A 22,373-nucleotide genomic window follows, 5' to 3' on the forward strand; every position below is an offset into this window, starting at 1 on the left:
TCCACCTGAATCCTTAAATGACTTGTTTTTCCCCATCTCCTCCATAAGTTGTACTGACATCAAATATATTGAAAGCGGGGGTTATACTGTGGGGGAGGGACATACAAAGCAACAAAGAAATAATCTTATAAATGCGTTAGAAACGCATGCATGAAAGAAAAAAAAACATTAAAATACCTATCTAAGGATTCATTTTCCTAACATCACATTATCTGACTTTTTCCGCTTGATTCATACATATACTAGATATTGCAAATAAGTGAAACCATGGGACCTGTGTTTCTTTGTGCCTGGCTTACTTCACTTAATATAATTTTTTCCAAGTTTTTCCATTTCCTAACAAATGGGGCAATGTCATTCTTTCGCTTCATCTAATTTTTTAAAACAAGGTTTTACTATGTAGCCAAGGCTGGCCTTGAACTCATGATCCTTCTGTCTCAGCCTTCTTGAGTACTAGGGTTTCAGGTACTCATCAACACTCCTAGCTATGTTATTTTTTCTTCAGATGAATTAATATTTTAAGGACATTCTGTTCTTCTAGTCATAGTTCTGTTGGGATAAGTAGAATATAAATAATATTTATTGAAGCTGAGGCCAATGATGTAAAAGTAGAAAACTTCGTTCTTCCTCTTATTCCTTCCCATCTTCCTTCTTCATGTTGTATATATTCTTTGTCGTTAAAAGGCTAGTCTTTGTTAGACTTCTGAGGAATTAAGAAAACCCTTTCTGGAATGTTTTGTCTTTATAGATTCCCTGAGTACAGTTAGTTTTGTTAAGTGTGTTCTACATTAAGAGTATCTCTGAGAGGACAAGTAAGGCCAAAATGTGCCCTAGAGTTTGAAAAGATGCCTTTTCCTTGTTTGTTAGCTCAGAGAAATCTTTTCTGACTTACAAGGTACTATATATCATACCTTTCTTTTGTTAGTTTTTTGTGCCAGTTCTGGGTCTTGAACTCAGAGCCTAGATGCGGTCCCTTAGCTTTTTTGTTCAAGGAGAATGTTCTACCACTTGAGCGACAGCTCTGCTAATGTTTTTTTGTGGTTAATTGGAGTTAAGAGTCTCTTGGAACCACAATCCTCAGCTCTCAGGTTCCTGAGATAGTGGGATTACACCAAATACCCTTCATTTTTGACTGAACTATATATCAACTCTTAATATGACACTTGCTGACTCTTGATAAAAGTCACCTTGAATGAAACAAAACACAAATTTATTTTTGTACTTTACATCTTTCTTCATCTCTATCTAATTTGACCAATTATGGGAAAGTAAAATGGGTCTTTGCAACAACTGCAATAATAATTTTATCATTTAAATTTGTGCTTTGTTTTGGCCTATGAATTACATAATCAAAGCCAACCTTTTAGTAGGAATTAATTTAATTTTTCCTAAAATATAAAGACTATACTTTATATACCAGATGACTATTTAATTTGACCAGAAAGTTTACCCGAAGTCTTATTTAAGGAGCTTCTTAATTGTAGTTTTCTGAAAATTTGCTATTTCATATGCCATTGTAGTAACATGGTAGTTAATGATGTTAAAAGTATGCCTCAGTACTGTATCTGTGAGCCTTTGAGATGACACATTGTTTGTGATGAGACCTATTCTCAGATTCTGTACCCTTGGCAAAGTCTAATCAACTTGAGTATTCTTTTTTGTTGCTATTGCTTTTATTGTCATTTAGTTTTGTGTTATTTTCTGTTTCAGTACATTAGGCTTTTATTTTGTAAACTGAGTTACTCTAAATCCAACCATATTATATTTTGAAGTGATGATATTGCTGTGAAAAGGTCTTCTAAAGCTGTTTGAATTAGAATTAAAGGTAGTGTTTTATAATAGGACAGAGATACATGGCCTTAGTAAATACAGAAATTTAAAAATAAATACAAGTTCTGCAGATTTTTTTTGTTATAATGAAATGCTCACTAAAGGATATTTTTTTGGGGGGGAAGAAAAACCTAACAAGAAAATAGGTTCCATTCAAGATTATACAGCCCAGTTCTATCTAGATATTTTAGTAATTAAACTTCAAAGAGCAATTTATTTTCAAGCTAACACTTTTTAAACTCTCACAATTAGATATTTTACATATTTTTTGTTTTAAAGTTAAAATGATATAGAGAATAAACTTTTTGATTCATATGATTCTTTTTCAAAGACTGCCACATAAATTATGAAGTAGTTTTATTTTTCAGAAGGTTATATGAATAAAAAGACTTGCTTGGAATAAAACTTAAAATTCTGAACTTTTATTATGCCTTGGAAATTCTTTCATCTACATCTTGAAGCACTTGAATTTGAGACTTTTTCTTTAGCAAGCTCTTGAACAGTTTGTCATTAAAAAAAAATATCTTGTTAGCATTGACCTGCTTTTACAGTGTATTTGCCCAGACTAATTTTTAAAACCTTCTTAAACGGTGTCAGGTTTCAAGCATGCTTCATTATAAACTGTGCATGTCAGAAATAAACTCTCCTTTTAAAAGGAAGACAGAATTTTTACTCTTCTCAGTTTTAATAAAATTTGGAAAAGAACAATTATTTGAGTCGCCTAGCTTACCTGGCTTAGTTTTGTCACGTGAGCATTCACGTTTACTGGTGATCTAAGTGCTCCACCTGCCTTTCAGTTTGTTTACCAGGAAATCAAGATGTGTAAACTGCAGGAAGTACTATTTGACCCTCTCCGACAGTATCTCATTACAATAATTGCTAATCTCTGAATAAGACAGCCATGTTTTGTGAGTAACTGAGAGAGAGAGAGGTTGTGTTAGGTAGATTTAGGTATTTCAACAAATAGAGCATTGTGAATGCTTCCTTGGATTATGTTTTCACTATAGCTTTTGATAAAAGACATATGGTGACCCTTGGGGTCAGAAAAACTAGGGCACAATAGTAGGTATTCTCTCACGCCTTTTAACTGAAAAAGATCCCGGCTTGTTGTTTTGGAGTGCTGTCACTGCTCTGAATCGAAAGGATAATGGCTACTTCCTGATTAAACCCACTCTCCACAGTAAGCTGCTAATGTTATACTGTATGTCTTTTTCTCCTGTAAATGCATGAGTTTTGTGTTTTGTTTACTTTTTCTCATTGCTTCTTTATTGATAAATCTCTTAAAAATATAATTCTGAAGTTGAAGTTTACAATTACAGTAGAAAGTACTGTTTTAAGTTTGGAGGATTTTTTTTTTCTTAATGCAGAAGTATTTCTCTTTGGTATGTTAAATCCAACCATTTTTCATACTTATTTTAGATTTGGCTCAAGAAATTAGCTTCTTAAAAGGCATTGACATGATAGATTATATTAAGATACCACTTTCTTGGCACTCTGAGAAAAATTGTTTTCAAACATATAATAAATTTTCAGAGACTGTTGGAATACATTCTATTTTTATTTTTAAGAAATTTTGTAATTCTGTTTGCATACATTGTTATAACATGATGGTTCTTATTTAAATTATCTTCTTAAAATTATCTAAGAGATCCTTTAATACAAAAATAAGGTTGAGTATTCAGAATTATAAGAAGAGAATAATGAGCTGCTTATTTTTAATCCTGAAGCTGGCAGTCACTCCATCTGTGGTCTTGGGACAATCATTGAAACTGCTTACCTCAGTTTTCTTGTCTATTATCCATATGAGGGCTTAAGGAAAATGTGTGTATTTCTTTATGGCTGTGCAACTATAAAGAAAATGAATTTCACAAGTATTTTACAAAATGGAGAACTGACTTTGTAGATAGGAAAACATTAGGGGTCAGAATAGACAGAAATAATAGAAAATTTTATAGCTTTAAAACAAACACTATTTTATAGTGGCCTTTTAGTTTGAAAAGAACTCTGTTTTGCTCAAAACTTAGTTACCCAAGGAAAATATAAATTGTTGGATATGTGACTTAAGTGGCAAGTGGAAAGCATTTAGGTTATCTAATAAGGAGTAATAAATCTACTTAAAATTATTTTATCTTTTCTCAAAATTCTTTTTAAAACTGAGATTAATCAGTGTAAAAGATGAGTCTGTCTATTGTAGGCTGGTAAGTATAATATAGATGCTTTAAATAATAGGATTTTTATTTTTTAAACTTTATTATTTGGTATTTAAGAGAAAATATTTTAAATTTATTAAAATTGAAAACATTCATATAAGAGAAAATATTTTAAATAGAGTAAAAATTGAAAATTGATATTGATGGTAATAGAAGCTAATGTCTACAATACTTAAAAGTAGTAATGCAAATAGAATCTCACCTTAATTGGAGAATTAAGGCACTTTCTTTTGCAAAATGCTTATCAGGGTTATTTTAGGTAATTTTAAATAAATTATTGTGTATGCTGATAATAGTCTATTGTGTTTAGTGAGTACTCTTAGTGAACTTATCAAAGTAAAACTTTGCCCTCATTTAGTATTCACAATAATCACATCAGGTTTGGGTACCATTATTCTATTTTTATTGATAAGGAAATAGTCATAGATAATTTAAATTATATAATCAAGGTCCTTTAGCCAGTAATTGCCAGAATCAGACTAAAAATTAACAGAATTCAGTCTCCAGGGTCGTACTTTTATGCTTTGTGTTTGTATTTTAGAGAAAGGAAAGCTTCTTACCTTTTTGATTAAAATGGTTTTATTTTTCACAAATGAATGAAATATTATGGAGTACCTTCTAAGTAAGAAAGTAGATGCTTAAGGAAGTACAGGCAATAACGATGGAAAGCAAAAGCAAAACTTTTGTCTTGCAGTTTACAGTCCAATGGATAAGTCAGAAATTTAGCAGGCTATTATAGTGTGATAATTGATAAGAGTAAAAGTATGTATATAAAGCTAAAGACAACACTAAGAAGAGGTACTCAATTTATTGTTTTATTTACTTTGATGATTGATTTTGTGTTAGTAGCAGGGTTTGACCTCAAGCTCTCATTCTCTTGCTCAGCTTTTTTACTCATAGTTGGTGCTATACCACTTGAATCATGTCTCCAGTTCAGTTTTTTGCTGGATAATTAGAGATAGAATCTTGCTGACTTTTCTGTCCTAACTAGCTTTGAATCACAGTCCTCAGATCTCATCCTCCTATGTAGCTAAGATTATACCCATGACTTACCAGTATCAAGCTACTCTTTTTTTCTTCTTGCAATGTGAGTGTCCTGAGAACATGGTAGGTAGGTATATCTGAAGCCCACTTAATTTACATATTTAATTTGTACTTATTGTGTGCTGTTTTAGGTATCTGGAAAATAACAGTAAATAAAACTGCCATGTAGTAGTGGAAGATAAACAACAAATAATAAATAAAATATATAGTATGTTAGGAGGTAAATGTTACAGAAAAGAAAAATAAAAATGGGAGCAACATGAGAAATGTATGGTGGAGATTCATGGATCCTTTCAGAGATAGGGTTCCAGGATTGAGGAAGGACTCAAACAAGCTGATATTAAACAAAATCTAAGTTGTGGGTAGCTTTGGGAAGAACCTTTCAATCAGAAAACACGAAGTAGACTAGAGATGAATGGACAGCATTAGAGGTAGAATGAGGGGAAAGGAGAGTAGGTAGCAGTATTTTGAAAGGTAATAAGAGGGAAAATCATTCATTGTGAGGGCACAGGGACCCCTGTAAGGACTGAGAGTCTGAGGGTTTACAAGGATTTTCTTTATTTAGCTCCTATTTGTAAAGTTCACTTGGCTTTCTGTGTTGTAGAGAGGCAGCATGGACCATTCCTAAGGTTAGAGATGTTAAATAAGACTAAGATTTCTTGGTGGACTTGATGTGAGATAGATAGAGGAGAAAAGAGGAATGTAAGATTTTGGGTGAGCAATATGAAGGATGGTGTTACCATGAATTAACTGTTAGATGGGAAAAGTTTTCAGGTGGGACACCTTTTGGATGAAGTCTGAGGATTTTGGTTTTGGATGTCATAGATTTGAAGTTGATAAAGTAAAGATGGAGAAAAGCTTTCCAGAGGAGTTCTTAACCTAAATTGATATTGAAGAATGAGTTTATCTCGCAAAAGCATTTCATACAACACTGAAGGGAATGTTAGCCTTGTCTACTTTACATACCAGCTATAGTAACATAAATATCTAAAGCAAAGATGAATTTAAAAGTAATAATATCATTTATCGCAATGGCTAATTCTGAGCAGTCAAGGTTTTAGAGTATTTCAGTAATAACTTTTGTTCATGAGTTGTACCTGGGTGCTTTTACTTACTTAATTCTCAGCATAGTACTGTATGCTAAACAGTATTTTCATCTTCCTTTGGGAAAAAATAAGTGAAGGACAATAATAACTGCCTAGAAAAAGCCATTGATAGATGAGGTATTTATTTAGCATATATATATATATATATATATATACTTATATATACATTTAGCTATACAAGAGGATTTCTCTGTGACATTTCCATGAATTTATATAATATATTCCATAAACTAGGTCTTTAGATTCATTTGACTGTCCTCTTTACTTAAAATGCATTTAATGTTAAAGTTAAGAAAAATTTTAAAATTTTATTTGAGGTGTCAGTGAATTGTCTTTGTGAAAATTCTTCTTTCTGTATTGTCATGCAATGATATTCTTAGCACATAAGATTATAGATTCTTGGCCCTCTTTTCTTCTCTTCTTTCTCCACACAAGATGAAGATCTTGTATGGGCCAGCAGTTTGCTATCCCCCTAATAAGCCCTTTTCTGCCTGAAAAAAAAAAGAAAAGATTCTTGGTCAAAACTCAAGCCTTCTCTTGGTCTTTTCCTGATTTCTATATCACTTTCAGTGCAGTTAACTATATCAGACCTGCTCTTTTCCCAGCTCCCATCCACTATAGTGCTTAATAAAACCTGTTGAAAACTTACAGCTGCTGTAATCACCTTCAGACCTTTTTTGTTTATTTTAACAAAATATGATATGACATTAAGAATCACAATCCAAGCTTACTGGAATCAAGCATAAATTTAAAAAACCTCAGATATTACCGGTGCAAGAACTTTCTGAATATTAAAGAATGAGTTTTAAGTTTTGTCAGTTTAAAGAACATTTTTATTTCCTTCCCTTTCTGGGCTCTTTTGCAGGCAAGTGAATTTACTAAATACCATGGTTCTAAGGGGAAGATGAATAATCTAAATGGCCAATGGTATTTTCATTGTAAAAGTGAACAGAAATTCTACTTGACTAGGAAATAGAAATATAGCTCTTCTTTGGAACAGATTTACTTTTTGTCTTCTGAATCAAAATGTAATTGTTCCTTAATCTTCATATGAGTTAATGCTGTTTATATTTGTTACATTTTTAGGGAAAGAAGAACACGTCATTCAGATAAACTACCGTTCAGACAAACATAATTATTATGTTTTTCTTGCAAAACATATTACACATATAAAAGGTATCAATTTAACAAGAAAAAAAAAAGCAGGGCATGGTGGCTCAGACCTATAATCCTTCCTACTAGCAAAGTTGCGATCAGGAGCATAGCTGCTTGAGACTAGCCAAGCGAAGACTTCATGAGACCCCGTCTCAGCCAATACAAAGCTGAAGCTGAGAGCAGTGATACACACCTGCTATATCATCTTTATGAAAGCCGAGATTACAGGCAAATGCAGGCAGAAACTTATTATGGACTTAGCATTTTAATAATGGACTTAACATTTTGATAATGTTTAAGATTGAAGTTATTATCTTGGATATTTTTACTTGAGCATGGAAAATAATAGTGTGTATATTAATTTTTTGTATTAGCACAATTAATTTTTTTCATTTTGATTATCTCAATAAGGGAAATAGAGAAATGACTAGCCAATCAGAAATATATTTAAGGTATCTCACCATTGTCTATTTTTCATAATTATGATAAACTAAATTTTATTCATTCTTGATTAATTGGACTACTTGGAGATTGATTATTATGATTATTTTCTGGGAATGCTTTCACATAATGTGTAATATTGAAAAATGTTTAATGTATTTGTGTAAGTATAAAATTGAATTTTTTTGTTGTTGATTTGAAGGAGTATGAATCTGCTAGGTTTTGATTTGTTAATCAAAGCTATCACTAATCCAGTTTTGGCAAGCAAATTACAAATATTAAATGCAAGTATTAATTTGATAATTTGAACATATAATGTAGTTCTATAAGCAAAAAATAGATATTAAATGTTACAGTAATTTAAAACACCAGAGATATCAAAAGAAGGATAAGAGTAATTAAGAGTAATTGTTTAGGGCTGGGAAGGTGGCTCAGTGGTAGAGCGCTTGCCTTGCATGCATGAGGCCCTGGGTTTGATTCCTCAGCACCACATAAGCAAAAAGGAAAAAGCTGGAAGTGGTGCAAGTGGTAGAACGCTAGCCTTGAGCTGAAGAGCTGAGGGACAGCACCCAGGCCCAGAGTTCAAGGTCCCACGACCGGACCCAAAAAACAAAAAAACAAGAGTAATTGTTTAGTAAGTGTACAAATAAGTAAGATGCTAGATTGTCTGACAGAAAAGGCTGGTACAGGATAACTAGAGGAAACCCTAACGGAGCAAAGATTGCCAGCCAGAGCAAGATCTCCAGGCTCTGAAACATAAATAATAACTTTTTAAAATTGCTTTATTGAGATATATAATTCACATATCTTATAGTTTACCCATTCAAAAATGCACATTTCAGTAGTGCCTGATGGTATTACATATTTAATGCTGGGCCTGGGGTTTGAACTCATAGCCCGACTGCTGTCCCTGAGCAATCCCTCAAGGTTAGCATTCTACCGCTTGAGCCAAAGCTCTACAACTGGTTCTTGGGTGGTTAATTGGAGATAAGAGTCATGTGGATTTGTCTGTCTGGGCTGGCTTTGAGCCATGATTACATTTTCAAACTTATGGTAAAATATCTATAACATAATATTTGCCATTTGGAGGGGGGTCCAGTCGTGGGGCTTGTACTCTGGGTCTTGGCGCTGTCCCTCAGCTCTTCAGCTTAAGGCTAGTGCTCTACCACTTGAGCCACAGTGCCACTTCTGGCTTTTTTTTTCTTTTTGCTTATGTGGTGCTGAGGACTCGAACCCAGGGCCTCAGGCATGCAAGGCAAGCGTTCTACCACTGAGCCAACTTCCCATCCCAATATTTGCCATTTTTGACTTTCCTGTTTTTTTGTTTTGTTTTGTTTTGTTTTATGGGGGAATGTGCTGGGGATCAAATCCAGGGCCAGCTCATGGAAGGCAAATGCTCCACAACTGGGCTGTATGTTGAGCCCCAATTCTAACCCTTTTTGCATGTGTAATACAATGGCATTCATTATATTCAGTGATGTGCAACCATCACTGCTATCTTTAATTCTAAAACTTTTTCATCACCCAAATAGAAACTGTAATCATTAAGCAATAATCCCATTCCCCTCACCTCCCAGCCCCTCTATTCTGTTTTCATTCCCTAAATCTTTTCAAAAGTGGAATAATACAATATTTGTCCTTTTATTGGCCATTTTTTTAGCATAAAGCTTTCACATTTCATCTAGATTGTAGAATACTATATAACTTCATTACTTTATATTGCATATATACATATATACACAACATATTCATTACATACACACATTGTGTGCATATCAGACATATGCATTTACTTGTTGATGGACATTTAGATGTTGAATATCATCTCAAGGCTGCTTTAATTTGTGTGGTAATTTTCTACTTGGCTTTTATGCATTGACTTTCCCATAGCAGCTGAATCAAGCACTATTATAGTATATAAAGTATGGAAAAGTTTAGGCTTTTTCTTTTTTGCTCTTTCTTTCTTTCTTTTTCTTTCTTCTCTTTCTTTCTTTTTCTTTCTTTCTTTGTTTTTCTTTTTTCCCTAACTTCCTTCCTTCCTTCCTTCCTTCCTTCCTCTTTCTCTTTCTTTCTTTCTTTCTTTCTTTCTTTCTTTCTTTCTTTCTTTCTTTCTTTCTTTCTTTCTCTTTCTTTCTTTCTTTCTTTCTTTCTTTCTTTCCTTTCTTTCTTTCTTTCCTTTCTTTCTTTCTTTCCTTTCTTTCTTTCTTTCTTTCTTTCTTTCTTTCTTTCTTTCTTTCTTTCTTTCTTTCTTTCTTTCTTTCTTTCTTTCTTTCTTTCTTTCTTTCTTTCTTTCTTTCTTTCTTTCTTTCTTTCTTTTTTTTTTGTTGCCAGTACAAGGGCTTCAACTCAGAGCCCTCACATTCACTCAGGTGACTTGATTGCTCAGCTGACACTGTACCACTTGAGCCATGCCACAATTCTGGCATTTTGCTGTTTAATTGGAAATGGAATCTCTCAGACTTTTCTGTTAGGTCTGACTGGCTTCAAATCATGATCATCCATCTCAGTCTTTTTTAGTAGGTAGGATTATATATATCAGCCATTGATACCTGGCCAGATTGGGGGGGGGGATGGCACGTGCGTGCGCATGCATGCGTGTGTGCACACCCCTGTACTAGGGCTTGAACTCAGGGTCTGGATGCTGTCCTAAAGCCTTTTCTGTTCAAGGCTAGCGCTTTACTACTTGAGTTGTAGCTCCACGTCCAGCTATTTTTGGTGGTTAATAAGAGTCTTACAAACTTTACTGCCCACGATGGCTTTGAACTTCAGATCTCAAGCTTCCTAAATAGCTTCCTAAATAGCTAACACTGTGAGCTACTAGAACACCACTAGATATTTTTCTTAAAGAAAAAAAAAGACATATGTGTGTGTATAAAAATCTAGTACTTAGAGTGTACGTAAAAAAGCTTTCTGATTGTATGCAATCCCAGTGTTGCTGTAATATTTTACAGAACATGGATATTAAATTTACTCTTTCCTTAGGGACTATGTTATAAAAAAAGGTGATCATTGATGTTTCCACCAGGTTTTTTGATTGGTTCTGGCACTGGGCCTTGAAGTTGGGGCCACATGCTCCCATTAGACTTTTTTTTGCTTAAAGCTGGTGTTCTACCACTTGAGCTACATCTCTATTTCTGGTGTTTTTCATTTTGTTTTGTTGTTGTTGTTGATGGTTAATTGGACATAAGAATCTTACAGACTTTTTTGCCTGGACTGTTTTCAGACCTTAATCCTCTGATCTCAGCCTTCTTAATAGCTTGGATTATAGGTATGAACCACCGGTATTGCCTATTTCTCCCTATTTTAAGATACTTATTCTTAATTGCCTTTTTGACTTAAAATGCTAAACAATATAATTAAAGCATTATAAAAACTACAAAATTATATCTAGCTAGAAAATATTCCCATTATTCTTTTAGCTATGTTCTATGATTTTATTGCCCATTTTATATATAATTTCATTCTTTATAGAAAGACTGAGGGAGAAGACAAGCTTTTCACAGTCATTTTTGTCATAGTGGTTAGAAGTGTGCATCCTGGAATTCAGTGTGTATTAGGAGGACTATGTTTACCTATCATTTCATAGACCAGGGAACACTAAGCCATAAGACAGGGCTTTTTTTCCACTTGGTTTATAGATCATAAGAGCCTAGAAGTGAAGAGCAGAATTGGAAAAGGAAACTTCCTATTGTAACTGCAGTTTTCCCAGGAAGAGTATATAATATCACAAACTACAAATAATGAATTATAATGTGGATTCAGTAAGGAATTTCAGACAATACTAATAAATGCAGTGGGTTATTCTGATGAAAATATCGCTCATGACTTTGTAGAGCAATTTCTGACAATATTAGAAGTTTCCTTTAAATTTCTCATCAAGGGTGTGCATAGGAATGTCCATTGTATGAGGAGTTTAAAATAAGTATCAATTTTGAAAAAATTGACAAAGATAGCAGACTGCACGCCTGCCCACCCACCTGGCCTCTGCTGCCCTCACGATCAGCCTTGCTGCATGAGAAGCTGCTTCCTACACTATAATTATTATTTTACAATTGAGTGCCTTAATAATAGTTTATAAATACTGTATATTTATGCGGAACTCTTCATAAGTTTTCATCTTTTGTGACTGGGTACATTGTCCTGTCTTGGTGGTTGGCATTAGATTTTGAGCTTGTCCTCCTCAAGACTTGGATTTATTCTGCTATGCAGAATAAACATTATGTGTTCACAATACTCCTCAGAGCGTGCTAGAAACAGCACTCTGAGTTCCTGCAGGCCAGCTGGGCACTGGTCAGGGTGGTGACCTATGGTGGACAATGAAGGAACACAGTTTGGTTTGCTAGGCAGCTGGGGACTGGTGCAACTTGGCACCTGATGAAACACAGCCCACACCTCCCCAGCCCCTGATTGTACTCTTGTTTGATGGAGGTTTTATTGCCATCATGGCCGCCTTGTTGCTCCTGTCAGTGTCCTGGGCTCTTTGCAGTAAATTGTAGGTACAGACAACCCCCACTCAGATTTCCACCAGATAAGTTTTTCTTTTTTGAGAGGGGTGTTAGAAACTGCTGATGGGTTCCTGTGTGTTGCGTTGCATTACAATATCAATGATTTTAATTGCTTTTCCTTCTTGTTTATTAATGTGTATTTAAAAGGCAGTATATTTTGTACTGTGAACTTGCAGTAGAAGATGCATAATGCACGTTTTTGGTTTTTTTACTTCTGTTGGTATATACTGTGGAGTCTGTATTTCTTGTGATGAAAATAAACTTTTTTGGGGGGGGGATCAGATCAAGGCTACCGCTCTACCAGTTGAGCCACAGTGCCACTTCTTGTTTTCTGGTGGTTAATTGGAGATAAGAGTTTTGCAGACTTTCCTGCCCAGGCTGTCTTTGAACTGTAATCCTCAGATCTCAGCCTCCTGAGTAGCTAGAATTACAGGCGTGAGCCACCAGCGCTCAGCAAAATAATTTTTATTGTAAAGATACTGTACAGAGGGGTTACAATTACATGAGTAATGAGTACATTTCCTATCGAGTATTGTTACCCCCTCCTTTGTTTTTCCTCTACCATCCTTTCCCTCTTCACTTCCCCAGCTCTCTCCCCCCTCCACCCAAAGTTGTAAAGTTTATTTTCAACATAGTGTGTAAAAATGCCATAGATACCAAAACAATAAACAAAAAACAAATGGCTACAAAATATTTTCCTTGCCTTCGGAAGGTTTTATGATGCAGTAAGATTGGGTTAAACAACCAATATTGACAGCTTTGTGGTTTTCCTTTAGATTAAGACCAGGCATGACAGGTGTTAAGGATAACACTCTTTATCTGAGCAGACTCCATGACCACACCAGATTCTTCTGGTCCACTGTTTCAGTCAAACCCATACCAGCTGTCTGTCTCCTATCATGAATAGAAAAATGACCCAGGGGAAGATGCTCAAAAAGTTTGCAGCATTATTGAACATGCCTATAACCATATCAATAATGGCAGCATCACCTAGTTTCAGTAATTTAAGGATCATTTTTTCAGTTTCAAATCAACTATTTTTTTTTTCAGTTAAGCAAACTTGTAAACAAGTCTGATTTATATGTCCAGTTTAGGGATGCAAGCAGCACTGATTTGCCCTGGATAGTTTAGCAAAATCACATAGAAATGAAACCAACTGGTTTTATTCATAGGCCACTTTTGCTGTCACCAGCAATGTTGCCATGATAAACATGAACTAAGAATTCCTTATCTGTAAAATTGGCATAATAATACCTGACTAAGCAAATTTAGGTTTGTGTATGTATGAGAGAGCAAGAGAGAGAGAGAGGAGAGAGGAGAGAGGAGAGAGGAGAGAGAAAGAGAAGTACAGTGATTTTAGACTTGAAGCCATGCCTCCAACCCTGATTTTTGCTGTTAGCACTTGATTGAGAAAGGGGTTTTGCAAATGTTTTTCTTCCTAGACTGGCCTCAAGCCATGTTCCCAACAGTCTCAGCTTCCAAAGTAGTTAGTATTACAGTTATGAGCCACCAGCCTCCAGCTAGCAAATTACAAATTTTTTTCAAAGTGTAAATTATACTTTTTTTAAGTTCCATATAAATTCTAATGATTATCATGCATTTTTATTCAGGTATTTTATTAATAGCTTCTAAGCCCTAAGGAAGATATATAGTCTCTACTTCTCAAGATCTCACAGCATACTAGGAAGTTAAATATCAAAACAGAAAGTTGCCATGTAGTACAATGTTACAAGTGCTTTAATCTGGAAATAAGAGCAATAAGAAAGGAGCATTTAAGACTTTCTTTTTTATGAGTTGAAATGGTTCCCCAGAGGAGATATTGCATGAGATGAGGCTTATAGTATGAGTAGGTATTAAGCAGGGAATATGATTATGAAGGACATTTAAGTGAGCATGAGATCACATACATACTTAACACACGAGATGTATTTGCAAGTTTACTTATATGATGGAAGAGAATGAGATAAGACACCAAAGAGGAACTTAGAGATCATTAAGAACTTTCAGTGCTTAGCAAGGACTTTGGGTTTTTATCTTGATGTAGAAATAAAAATATTTTAAGAAGGGCAAAGTAAAACTGGATTTTTGCATTAAAAAGTTGCTGTTTCAAAAAAAGAAAACAGGATTGCTATTACAAACTGAGTTAATATGGCTTTAGTAAGTTAAAAGTATATGCAACATACTGATGTAAAATTACATAGATGAGTGCCTAAGAGGTTTTTTCCTTGTTTTAATATCTCATTATATAACATGAAAAATTCATAGTAGGTTCATTGTGCACTTAGTCTTGCACGGAGAGTACAGGATCAAGACAAATAGAGAATTCTAGTCTAATAGCAATCTATCAGAGAGAGAACACCCAATATTTTCTTTAAAAACAAGTTTATGAAAATAATGCCATACCTTTTATTTAAGATATTCAATGTTTAATCTATTCACAAAATAATATAATCACTGCCACAACCATAAAACATTTCATCCTAAGAAATTATCTAGTGCATATTAGCACTCTCTATTTCTCCCCAATCTACCCATATTTCTAGGCAACCACTAATCTTACTTTTGGTCTGTAAAATCTTCCCTACTTCACATAAAAACAGTCATACAACATGTGGTCATTTGAGATAAACTTCATTTACTCATAATATTTTCAAAATTCTTCAATTTTGCAGTGTGTATTAATTCCTTATTGCTGTATAATATCATTATTTTATTTATTAGGATTATTTCACTTTTTGGCTATTTATCATAATCATAAACACTTGTGTACATGTGTTTATATATTTCTTTCCCTTAGGCATATTAAAATTTAGAGTAGATTTATGTAGGTTAAGAGTGGAATTATGTTCTAGGAATTTAATTGAAAAATCATGCAGTACTTATTCTTAGGTTTCTGAGGAACCCAAATATAAGTTTGAACATTTGAAATAGAATATTTAGATGGGCATTTAAGGAACCCACAGTTCTGTATTTCTACTTGGTATAGTATAGTTCTGTCTCTAGACTATATTAATAATCAGTCAAGTGTCTAGAAAGATATTTGTTATTTTTATCATTCTATGCATGCTTGGGGTTTATTATTGAGTTGGTACTTCATTTTACTTTCCAGAATGCCACAAAAAATTTGGCTTGTAGTTACATTCATTTAATTGTTCATTAACTTTAACTATATAACATTTATAACATTTAACTATTTAACTGTTACATTTCATGCATTTAATGTAGGTCATATTAAAAACATGTTTAATATATATATATAGGGTCTTGCATTTTACTTTCTCTCTGAACCTTATCATAGATGGTCTTGATTCTGTCAGATAATAACTGGGAAAATTGTATTAATAGCATTATTGTTATGTTGTATTAATACTGATACCAGTATAGTAAGACATGGACAAATATGTGCAATTTAGGACATATATGAAAGGAAAAATTAATATATAAGCACTAAATTTTATATATTTAAATGAATGATGGAGGACTGGAGGTGTGGCTCAAGTGGAGAATGCTTGCCTAGAAGCAAGAGAGACTCGCAGTTCAAACCTTAGTATCACCACTGTCACCTTCAAAAAAGGAAAGAAACAAGAGAATGATGGCAAATAAAGTTATTGTTAGTGGTTATGTAGAGATTATTGATGTCAAAAATTACCTTAAAAAGGGGAAAAGCAGTTCAAATATTTTAGTTACCTAAAAACTAAAGTAAAAACATTATTTAAACGGAAAATTCAATTATACTATTATTAAAAGTTGAAGTAAAGATGACCCTCTTGTGGAGGGCCACATTGTTTGGAGGACAGCCTAATCTATTCAGGTTTACCAGTGAAAGAAGCTTGCTGGGAACTTTAAATCTTTTTCACACTTCATTTTGTGTACATTTAGCTTATGAAAAAGGTAATGTTACTTTTTATTGACAGCTCTTTTCTCACCCTTTATCTTTAATTTGGGGAAAGCAAAGGAATTTTTACTCTTGTATTCTAGCCAAGCAAGTAAAAACAAAATATCTAACAGGAAGTATGCTAGGCCCTGTCTTTTATAATAGCTCTTTGAAGTAAGAATGATTAATCCCATTTTACTGATTTAAAAACCAAGGCTCGACAGACATACTGTCTGTGCAAATAATAGAGTGAATTCATAAAACAAATGTAGAGCAGTAAAAGGTTAATATAATTAGCAGTTTCCTGGGTAGACGCTAAACTTCTGTATAATTCAAAGATGGGAAGTTGTAACCTAGGATTAGTCAGATACAGCTTTATAAAGTGGCTTTTAGTTGAGGGAACATATTGTTTAGATTATTGGAAAGAAAAACAAAATGTGTCTTAGTGGTGTTAATAGCATTACTGAAAAAAGGCAAGAATAAATGTGATATTTATAAATTTTCTACCAATTTCTTTTGATTGGAAGGAACAGTAACCCATGGGAAATTCCAGTAAAATGATAAGTGTTTGGAAGGCTATAGAGAAAATGTAGGAAAATAAAAAAGATAAGAAGAACCTGGGATTAACACTATTCTGATCCTCTCTCTCAAGGCCACTCTGTTTCTTTCACTTGTATATCTTTAGGCCTGCAAACTTAATGATCTCCCAACTCAGAAATGATTGATTCTCTGATTCTGTTTTTATCAGTTAAAATGTCTTAAATCAGAAGCCTGGCAGCAGTGGCTCACACCTGTAACCCTAGCTACACTTGAGCTGTGGCTCAAGTGGTAGAATGTTAGCTTTGAGTACAAAAGTTCAAAGACAGCACGAGGCCCTTAATTCAAGCACTATGACCAGCACCAAAAAGAAAGAAAGAAAGAAAGAAAGAAAGAAAGAAAGAAAGAAAGAAGAAAGAAAGAGAAGTACAGAGAAAGAAAGAGAGAGAAAAGGAAGAAAGAGAAGGAAAGAGAAAGAAAGAGAAAAGGAAGGAAGAAAAGAAGGAAGGAAGGAAGGAAGAAAAGAAAAAGTCATATGTTCATAGCATATTTTAGAGGCAAATGAAATTGATAGATTTCTGGTCAGCCATTGTTTCTATGAGTCTGTTTCAGTTGTTTCTTTGCTTTTAGAGGTGGGTGACCTCTGATATTATGTTTCCTGCTGAGCACACTGCCACTAAGCTGCAATCAGTCCCCCTTTTTCAGTCAGCTTTGTCTCACAGGGTGGGGTCATATGGCTCACTATTAAGGTTCTGTGAACAGCAAGAGTCTTTCTTGCTGAATTAGCTTGTCTGTAAGGATGAAACATGAGTGAAGGACAGGGAAAACCTATGTCATGGTTCTTCCTATCTCCTGGAGAGAAGTGTATAAAGGGGTAACTTTTTCCTTCCTGTTTTTCCCTGGTATTTTATCAGTTTTTCTGCCTCTCTCCAAAACTCTTTATCTGTTTACCTCCTTATATTTAATTCCCAGAAAGGCAAAAATAAATAAATAAATAAATATCATTTGAAGTAACTGAATAAAATTACTGATGTATCCTTAATTTGCTGAGCATATACAGGGAACAACTAGCATTTACAAGGCTACCAGGTGCTCAGCTAATTTAATATGCTGCTTTTTTGTTTTGTTTGGTTTTGTCATAGACTGCACTTTTAAGAGGATATGCTTATAAACTCTATTGGCATTTTGAGTTTTGTTCAATTGCTCTCACATCCATGTAATATGTACAAACAATTGGATTCTGCCAGTATAGTAATAGCAACGTGTATGTATGTATATGTAAACATGCATGTACCTATGTATTCGTGTATGTGTATAAATAGTAGAAAGCATGTGTATAGAAATATAACAGCTAGTATGATTGAAGATTTTAAAGTCCTTCTATATTTTCTTATTTAAACATATACTACAATAGAAGTTATAATTGATCATTTTGATTATTCACTATATAATTATTTTGGTATAACTTTATTTACCATAGTTGTAGTGGCTTTATGGCCAGAGGTACAGGTTATTTTAGCTACATTGATGACCTTTATTTAAAGTCCAACTAAAATCAGTACTAGAAACAATAGAAGACATCCCTTGAATAGTTATTTTGTTTGCCATAAATAGAAACACATATTTTATATTGTGTTATAAAATAGTTGCATTCACAATATCATTAGCCTATTGATCATTATTAACCAAAAATTTTTATAGGTGGCCAAAAAAGTAAACATTACTAGGAAAGCCAGTTAGATCAGTGTTTTTCATTATATCTTTAAATCTTTAGGATAATACTGTGTGTTTTTCATGACCTCTAATTGGTTATGATCAACTTTTTGGCATACTGCTCTGAGACTACAGATTAATAACTAGAAAAGGCTTAGGGTTGTTAGTAGTACTAGATTAAATAGCCAGTGTTTCCCTATATCTTAATTATCTTTGCTTTGCCCACTGAATAATAGGTTCTTCTCAAATTCTGATGTGAGTTCTAATATAGAACCACTGCTTTAACTTCTTTTAACTCTTGAACAGTCTCTGTAGAGAATGCCATCAGCACTTTGTTTTACTATTAAATTCCTTCTCTTTAAATACGCTGAGGTGGTTGTACAATATATATTGATTGCTGTAGATAACAATAGAATCTACATTGTGGCAAAAAAAAAGGAAAAAGAATGCTTTTGTAATAGGCATTTTTTGATAAGTGATGTGGATTATTTGAGGCTATCTTAGTGATTAGGTTAAGTGAATATTTCAAAAAATACAACAAAGCTAAACTGTAACTCAAATAATCTCCAGTTAAAGAAATTCTCAGTACTTCTGGATTGAAATAAATATACCCAGTGAAGAGTATACAGCAAGATGACAGTTTGTTTCTTCATAGCTAGCTTCTGATTCAGGTAACCTCATTTCAGCTCTAAAGTTGCCAAGTCATGTTTTATCAGTTTTAACAGTCTAGTTACTCCATTTGTAAAAGGCTTCCTCACTAAGCACGAACATTTCTACGTCTGAGCAAAAAGTATTATCATTTAGATCAGTGCTTTACAAGAGAATTTTCTGGATAAATGATGTGATTATTAAACTAAAACTTTACCATTTTAGTTTAAATTTAACTATATACATGATTACTAGACACTGTTGGACAGTGCAGATTTATATATTGCTTTCGAGACATTAAATTTTGGTTTATCAAAATTGTTTGTTAGCCAGGCACCAGTGGCTCACACCTGTAATCTTAGCAACTTGGATTGCGAACTGAGGATCACTATTCAGAGAAAGTCCAGGAAGAAAAGTTCTTGAGACTCTTATCTCCAATTAGTCACCAAAAAAAAAAAAGCAGAAAGCTATGCCTCAAGTGTTAGAGTGTGAGTCTTGAACACAAAAGTTCAAGGTCACCCAGGTCCTGAGTTCAAGTTGCAGGATGGGCACATGCAAAAAAGTTGTCCAGTTGAACGCTGTCCTTAAATAATAGAATAAATCTGGACACACAGCTGTAGTCCTATCTACTCAGGAGACTGAGATATGACTATTGCAGTTTGAAGTCTTTCTAGGCAAGGAAATTCATGAGACTTTTGTCTCTTAATTAATTATCTCCAACTAAAAGCCAGAAGTGGAACTGTGGCTTTGGTGGTAGAGTATTATCCTTGATAACCACACAGAGAAGAACTACTTAAAATAACTTCTAAATGTTGGGATTGGATTATATATCTCTTTTGGAATATATTCTGAGAATCCAAAGAACTGTATTTGTGTTAGTGTTACTATTGTCAACACTAAATGTCAATCACTAAATTAGTGATTCTGTATTGGGCACTAAAAATATCAAGAAATGAGATTACTGTAGATTAGTACCCAAATTTGCAATTTTCTTATAGATTAAAAATAAAGTTTATAGATATAAAAATTGATAAACTATAATAAAAATTCTCTAGGTTTGACTTTGAATTGAATATGTTGTTATGAACTTTGTCATTAAAAAAAGTGAAATTCGGGGGTTGGGAAGGTGGCTCAGTGGTAGAGCATATGCCTTGCATGCATGAGGCCCTGGGTTCAATTCCTCAGCACCACATAAGCAAAAAGAAAAAAAAGCTGGAAGTGGTGCTGTGGCTCAAGTGGTAGAGTGTTAGTCTTGAGCTGAAGAGCTGAGGGACAGCGCGCCCAGGCCCAGAGTTCAGGCCCCATGACTGGACCCAAAAAAAAAAAAGTGAAATTCAGTTGGGTGCCAGTGGCTGACACCTGATCCTAGCTACTTAGAAGGCTGAGATCTGAGGATCATGGTTAGAAGCTAGTCAGGGCTGCAGCTGTGGAGCACCAGCCTGAGCAACATAAAATCTAGACAACACACAAGTCCTAGGTTTAAGCCTCAGGCTCAACACACACACACAACACACACACACAACACACACACACACACACACACACACTCAATTATTTTTATTAAATTATTTTCTTTGAAAGTTCGAATCTGTGATCATTTTGATTTGTAAGAATACTAGCTCCTATATAAAGATTTTTATTAATTGATAGTTATAGTATTGTTATTTGCTTGCCATATTTTTTGCATTCTACGTAGGATGGATTAAGTCACATAAATAATGCACATTTTCATTTATTCAACAAATACTTAATAAACAACTGTTTTGGGGTAAATGCTCCCCTAAGGCTTTGGGAAACATAAGATAATGTCATGATTTATTCTCCTGTATGCTTACTGTTAGGCAAATTTATGGAGGTTCATAATTGCAATCAGAATGAAAGAATGATGAAAGTAAGCAAGGATTGAAAGGTAGCCTTTGAAACTTTGACTTCTTCAGATTTTCAGTAATCATAGTATGGAAGATTTGGGAACAGTGACTTTTAGGTTGAGTATTTCCACATACAGTATTAGGATATCATTTAGTCCTGTGGTTTGAAGAACAAGGAAAATTTTTAATGTGTGTATGGGATAGGACTAGAAAACATTGAAAGGAGAGGAATAGTATAGGAAAATAACACAAAGATTTGAGAAGGTGTGTGTAAGTGAATGAGCCAGATGATCATGACTATTGTTAACACTGAAAATTTTGAGTGTCCAGGACACTTCTGCATGTCTTAGTGAGAGGGCATGACTCCAAACTAAGTGGAACAGCAAGCTTTGAGAAGAGATCTTAAAGTCAGCCTAAGGAGCATGGGCTTAAGCCTGTTTGTTTGTTTGTTTGTTTGTCGGTTGTGGGGCTTGAACTCTGGGCCTGGGCGCTGCCCCTCAGCTCTTCAGCTCAAGGCGAGTGCTCTACCACTTGAGCTACAGCGCCATTTCCGGTTTTCTGGTGGTTTATTGGAGATAGGAGTCTCACGGTCTGTCCTGCCTGGGCTGGCTTTGAACCGCGATCCTCAGATCTCAGCCTCCTGAGTAGCTAGGATTACAGGCGTGAGCCACCAGCGCCCGGCTAAGCCTGTTGTTAATATGGGAAAGTATATGCTATCATAATGACTTTTCCAGAAGATTAGTTAATGGGGTGAAAAACAACACTTAGATGACAAGTCAGGTAAGAAAACAATGAAGAAGCTAAGTTTGATAATACTAAGTAGCTATGACTAGCAACAATCATATTACATGATTTTGATTTCTATTATGGTTTAGTTTGGTTAGTTCTACCCCCATACTGGCAAATTTCCATGAGTTCTGGAAATTTCCATTACTATTTGTATACTCTGGAATAACCCTTTTTTTCTTAGGTACTGGGGTTCAAACTTAGAGCCTTGTGCTTGCTAGGCAGGTATTCTTATCACTTAAGACACACATTCACCTGTTTTATTATTTATTTATCTTTGCTGGTCATTGGGCTTACACTTAGAGCATGGGTGCTGTCTCTGAGCTCTTTTGCTCAAGGCTAGCGTTCTACCACTTTGAGCCATAGTGCCACTTCGAGTTTTTGTGCGGTTAATTGGAGATCAGCATCTCACAGGGAGTTTTCTTCCCCAGCTAGCTTGGAACTGTAATCCTCAGATCATAGCCTTCTGAGTAGCTAGGATTACAGGGGTGAGCCACCAGCATCTGGCTTTTATTTTTTAAGGCTTGAGCTCATTGCCTCCAGCTCTCACTTGGCTTTTTCACTCAAGGCTGGTGCTTTACCACTTGAGCTACCTCTACTTCTGGCTTTTGCTGGTTAAGTGAAGATAAGAACTGATTTGCCTGCCTGGGTTAGCT

At 34.4% G+C, this 22,373-nt stretch overlaps 1 protein-coding gene across 1 annotated transcript in view; it reads left to right on the forward strand.

Annotated features, from left to right (window-relative positions):
* The first annotated feature begins 2,752 nt into the window (after nt 1–2,752).
* Nucleotides 2,753–22,373, forward strand: part of Baz2b (bromodomain adjacent to zinc finger domain 2B) — a 145,537-nt gene continuing 125,916 nt past the window's right edge. Inside the window, exon 1 of the mRNA XM_070022431.1 lies at nt 2,753–3,010. The gene's annotated coding sequence lies outside the window, so the exon portion shown is untranslated. The remainder of the gene's footprint in view (nt 3,011–22,373) is intronic.

The sequence above is a fragment of the Dipodomys merriami genome, unplaced genomic scaffold, assembly GCF_024711535.1.
Source record: "Dipodomys merriami isolate MVZ:Mamm:240054 unplaced genomic scaffold, mDipMer1.0.p SCAF_1, whole genome shotgun sequence".
Taxonomy (NCBI): domain Eukaryota; kingdom Metazoa; phylum Chordata; class Mammalia; order Rodentia; family Heteromyidae; genus Dipodomys; species Dipodomys merriami.